We start from the raw sequence: 6,000 nt of genomic DNA, 5'->3' as shown, positions 1-6,000 counted from the left end.
GCGAAAACAAATATAATTTAATGGTTTCGGTTGAATCGCACCAAAACTGTGAGTCGGACTCGGACTCGAACCCAACACCTTTCACTTCCGCAGGAAAGTACTTTATCAACTGAGCTGTCCAAGCACGACTCACGACCCGCCCACATAGTTGTACTTCCGCCACACCTGGTCTCTTTACGTCCAAATTTCACGAAAGTTCTTCCTGCGTACCTTGCGGTACTAGCACTCCTGGGGAAAGAATATAGTGGAGACGTGGCTTACCCAAAGCTTCGGGGATTGCTTCCAGACTGAGTTTTCACCTTGCAGTGGAGTAAGCGCTGGTTTAAACCTTCCTGGCAGCTTAAATCTATGTGTCCGACCGGGGCTCGAATCTGGGATCTTGGATAAACCATTTGTCCCCAATATCCTTTCTTCGAAGAGTATTAGTCTCACAAGGTAGGCAGGATAATGCCTCAGAAGTTTGGAACGTAAGAGATGAGTTCCTGCCGGAAGCAAAGTTGCAAAGGCGGATCGTGAGACGTACTTCGATTGCTGCGGTGGTAGAGCACTTGTCCACGAGGGGCATAGGCTCCGGGTTCGATTCCCGTCCTGCACACAGTTTCAGACCAGCACACATTCTGCTGTAGAGCGGAAATTCATTACGGAAACCGCACCCTGTACATCTTTTTCAGTAATCACCGACACGAGGTAGGTAATGTCTCCAAACTCTGCTATGATGCCTCATTCTACTGAGCCACTTGCACTATCACTAAAACCACAAATCACATTCAGGAAATCGGAAGAATGATTACATTTGCCCACAGGAACGCACTTCTGCTCTTGTTGTGTGGATATATTTGAAAAATAACTTTGTTGATCAGCAAGGATCACTACCCCTCGACTTCAGGTTATTAAACACCTCCAAACTTCAACTCCGCCGTATGGGGACAACGACTTTCCTCCCAAACGCGGCTCACTACTGATTTTGGGAGCTCCAAAACGACTCTACGGAATTCTCATAACGTTCAGGCCTTTTTACAAACCAGCAGCAGGAGTCGAGTGCACGCATATCTGTCGCGCATTATCTGCTGTCACTGATAGAATTGCAGTCTCCTGCCACGATTTTCAGTGGGCGCTGGAAAACACTTGCGTGATCTCTCGAGCCAGACCACCAAACCAAGACCACAGTCTCTTTACGAGGGCTATTCGGAAAGTAAGGGCAGATCGGTCGCGAAATGGAAACCACCTTGAAAATCAAAAATGTTTTACTTGCAGCGATTAGCTAAACCTTCCAGCTACTTCTGACATAGTCGCCGCTCCAATGTAGACATTTGTCGTAGCGTTGACCCAACTTTCCAATACCCTCGTCATAGAAAGCAGCCGCCTGCGCTTTCTGCGTATTTGCTACTCTGGTCTATAGCTGGTTGTCTGTGCCAAAAAGTTGTCTTCATTGCCAGCGGTTCATGTGAGCATAGATGGAACTCAGGGGGAGTCAAATACGGGCTGTATTGTTGGTGATCAAAAACTTCCCATCGAAAACTATTCGGGAGCATCTTCATTGCCCCTGCAGAGTGCGGCGGAGAACTGACATGCAGAAGGAAACGCCCGACAGCTATGTTATGTGGGTTGCATGACATCAGGCGAAATCACTCAACATGCCCTCATACGTAGCGGGAGACACTGTTTTCTCGGTATCTTTTATTTGCTTAAATTGCGCTGGGAACTGAAAAGAGCGGCGTGGCGCGATCGACGTGCATTCTAGATAAGGTGCCCAACACATCTATGTATAACCTTCATCAGATTTTGACTGTGGTTTCCATTTTGCGCCCGAACAGACCTTACTTTCCGAACAGCCCTCGTAGAAGAATGGTCCCGAGTTCGAGTCTCGGTCCGGCACACAGTTTTAATCTGCCATGAAGTTTCATATCAGCGCACACTCCGCTGCAAAGTGAAAATCTCATTCTGGAAATATCCCCCAGGTTGTGGCTAAGCCATGTCTCCGCAGTATCCTTTCTTTCAGAAGTGCTAGTTCTGCAAGGTTCGCAGGGGAGCTTCTGTAAAGTCTGGAAGGTAGGAGGCGAGGTACTGGCAGAAGTAAAGCTGTGAGGACGGGGCATGAGTCGTGCTTGGGTAGCTCAGTTGGTAGAGCACTTGCCCGCGAAAGGCAAAGGTGCAGAGTTCGAGTCTCAGTCCGGCACACAGTTTTAATCTGCCAGGAAGTTTAATATCAGCGCACACTCCGCAGCAGAGTGAAAATCTCATTCTCGTAGAAGAATCATGGAAAGACCAGCTTGTCACCTCCAGCTGGATTAAAGATCCCCTCCCCCCCCCTCGTCCCGCCTCCCTCCCCCCCCCCCCCTCCCGGCTCTGGGAACCGATTCTGTTGTGCACAGCAGCCACGGATGCAGGCATGAAATGAAATGTCGCAAGCCCAGTTGACAACAGTTTCCCACTAGGACGGGCAGCGTCACCACAGTCGCGTGAACCGAGTCTTTTATTTACAGGTAAGTGTGACGGAACAAACTACGGTACTTAGTTTGCACCTACGCGCCTCCCGCTGCGGATTCCTTAAGAGAGCCGTCACTGCTTCGGCCGCGGCGCTCGAGTGCCGTCGTCTGCGCGCTGCCGCGTCCCCGGACCACTCGCGGACCGCTTGCGAGCCGCTATCGGCGCAGCATCTCGCGGGGCGCCTGATTTACGCCGTCGCGTCGCGTCGCGTCGCAGCGCCGCCCGTGGCCTGGCCCCGTGTCCGGTGGCGCGCCGGTAATTAATAAAAGTTGGCATCCGAGATAGCATCGCCACGCCACGGTATTGCATTGCGCTGGGCCGCACAGCCGCGATCCTTATCGCAACTGCTCACCGGGCCGCGGGCCGCGGCCGCACCCACCACACTCGTCTTCCACATTCCTAACAGCCCCGCTCCCTAATTAAAGATGGAGATCTTTATTTCGCTGGCCTGCACGCCCTCTTATCCTCTGTCTCGTCAACTGCCAACCGGGGAGCGGACGCCCAGACACTTGCCCTTCTCCGCCGCCATCGCTGCACCGGACACGCGTAGTATCTGCTCCGACTCCAAACAGTAAACGGCGATGTTTTATTATCTAGAATGTTAAGGCCTAAGTCTAATAAAAGTACAGGGAAATTATATCTCGACACCTGGTGACACTGCACTCTTAGAATATCGTACCACAGTTAGATACCGGTAGCTCCAAGTATTACATTGCCAATTCCCACTATCGGCAACGTTCGTGCTGCATCGGTGAAGCTCGTAAACAGTGCTCAAAAGTGAATGTTAAATTACAGTTTTCTTAGATCGTCTTAGAAGTAAGACCCTTCTTTATGACAGTGGATATTTCTAATCTCCAGCTCTACGCTGCGGTATTTTGTTGTGTGGCAGCATACACACAATGAATATTTAAGCAAGTGAAAAATGTGCTGCTGGCTCGACTGTAGCATCACAACGTAGCAATCTCCTGTCCTAATTCTCTAATATACGGTGAACTTAGAGTTTTTTTTTCTTTATACGTTGAAATCAAACGACGTTATCTTTTGCATACAATTTTTATTGTCCTAAGGTTAAATGACACAAGTTATTTTCACATATGTTACCTTTGCAATGATGTCCAATCAGTAGTGAGACGAAACCTTCACGATGGAAATGATAATGATTAGTGTTTTAGGGCGCACAAGAACGAGGTTATCAGCGCCCGTTCCCAAATTAAATGTTGACGAGTGCTGCCAAGATCTTTTAAACAAGGATCATTTCAGAGCCGATCTTTGCGCGGATTGTAAATGCTCAGACTTCAAGATTGGACACAGCACATCAAAACAGGTAGATAAAACTAAAAATAAAATACCAGTACAAAACGGGTAAAAATAATTAACTGTGGCTGGGTGACCACTTACAAATAATAGGTGACCAAACCACTTTACAGCACATTAAGATCTCAATCCCAATATCTTGGGAAGAAGTCCAGACATCACACAAAAACGTAAAACTCTAGCCACACTCGCCTCATTATTAGTTAAAATAGAGGGCAGGTCTGGTGAGAAACTTAAATCTTCCCTAAATCCCGCATATAAAACACACTCAGTTAAAATATGTCTTATCGACAGCTGTGTCCCACATGTCTCACACGTTGGTGGCTCCTCACGACGTAACAGAAAACCATGTGTCAATGGACAGTGTCCTATTCGAAGCTGTGTAAGGGCAACTTCCTCAGCTCGTCGTTGTCGGAAGGAAGTAAGCCACGGTCGGACAGAATCCTTCACCGCTCGCAACTTATTATCCCTCACTTCCAGCCACTGAGCCTCCCGAGACCTTCACGATGAAGCTCTGTTTTGAAGCGAGCTTCGTCAATTGATAATGCACCATGAAACGTTGTCTTAAAACAGGCAACCGACGTTGTCCTTCAGCATTTAATTTATACCACTTTCTTGATGGTTACGATAACACGCACGCCGAAATGTCTAGTATTGTTCCTACAGGAACTTTTAAATAAGTCTGCCCTCATATCACGAACGAAATCGATTGGTTCTGGCATAAACATTTCTCGCATATTACGCAGAACAACGAGACCACTTTTGGATGGACTGTGAGATCTGAACAGCTGTCTGCACGCCTGAGTAGCGACAGACAAGTCACGGTGACGAAATTAAATACAAGACGAATTGCTATTACAACTCTAGACTTAAATAAGTAATACTGATCCTCCTTGGTACACAAAACGCATCACAACACTGTTGCAGAAACGACGAAACAAACATGCCAAATTTAAACAGACGCAAAATCCCTAAGATTGGCTATCTTTTTCAGAAGCTCGAAATTTAGCGCGTATTTCAATGCGAGATGCTTATAATAGCTTCCACAAAGAAACTTTGTCTCGAATTCTGGCAAAAAATCCAAAGAGATTCCGGTCGTTTGTGAAGTATGCTAGCGGCAAGACACAATCAATGCCTTCTCTGCGTGATAACAATGGAGATACTATAGAAGACAGTGCTCACAAAGCAGAGTTACTAAACATCGCCTTCCAAAATTCCTTCACAAAAGAAGACGAAGTAAATATTCCAGAATTCGAATCAAGAACAGCGGCCGGCATGAGTAATGTACACGTAAATATCCTCGGAGTAGTGAAGCAACTTAAATCACTTAATAAAATCAAGTCTTCTGGTCCAGACTGTATACCAATTAGGTTCCTTTTAGAGTATGCTGATGCAATAGCTCCATACTAAACAATCATATACAATCGTTCGCTCGAAGAAATATCCGTACCAAAAGAATGATGCAAACAGTGTGTGAAATCTTTTCCTCACCGCTGAATCTAGTTCTCACCAAACCTCCACACAATTACTGAACAATACTGGTTGAAAAGTAAAGTTTCAAAAGGTTAGAAATTATGTGTAAAGTTTGTTGGAATCGCTAAGTGCTCCCATTCTCAAATACTAGATAAATATAGTCCGCTTAATTTGCGCACCAAGACTTACGCAGCCCCAAGACATATACACAGTTTCTAACTTTAATGATTGTCTTATGTGTGAAAGCTCCAACGTAAGATTCTAGCTCTTAATAAGTTGATCGTGAAAGCATTTTAATTTTTTAAATTCGTTTAGTAACTATGCGAAACACTGAAAACCAAATTTTTGTCGCCCCTAAAAACCATTAGATAGGCAAACTGCAACTGAACAAGTGACCATTTTAGCCTTCTAAAAATGTAGACCACTGAAAGTCATGGAACATTGTGCTCAGTAGCAAAAGTAAGGGATTAACAGCAGTTGTGAATCCTGAAAATATGCCATCCGCTTGCTGTCAGTTATAAATTGATTATCTACATCCATACTCCGCAAGCCACCTGACGGTGTGTGGCGGAGGGTACCCTGAGTACCTCTGTCAGTTCTCCCTTCTATTCCAGTCTCGTATTGTTCGTGGAAAGAAGGATTGTCGGTATGCCTCTGTGTGGGCTCTAATCTCTCTGATTTTATCCTCATGGTCTCTTCGCGAGATATGCGTAGGAGGGAGTAATA

Source organism: Schistocerca piceifrons, chromosome 5, assembly GCF_021461385.2.
Source record: "Schistocerca piceifrons isolate TAMUIC-IGC-003096 chromosome 5, iqSchPice1.1, whole genome shotgun sequence".
Lineage (NCBI taxonomy): Eukaryota > Metazoa > Arthropoda > Insecta > Orthoptera > Acrididae > Schistocerca > Schistocerca piceifrons.
Note: the sequence above shows the minus strand (reverse complement) of the source record.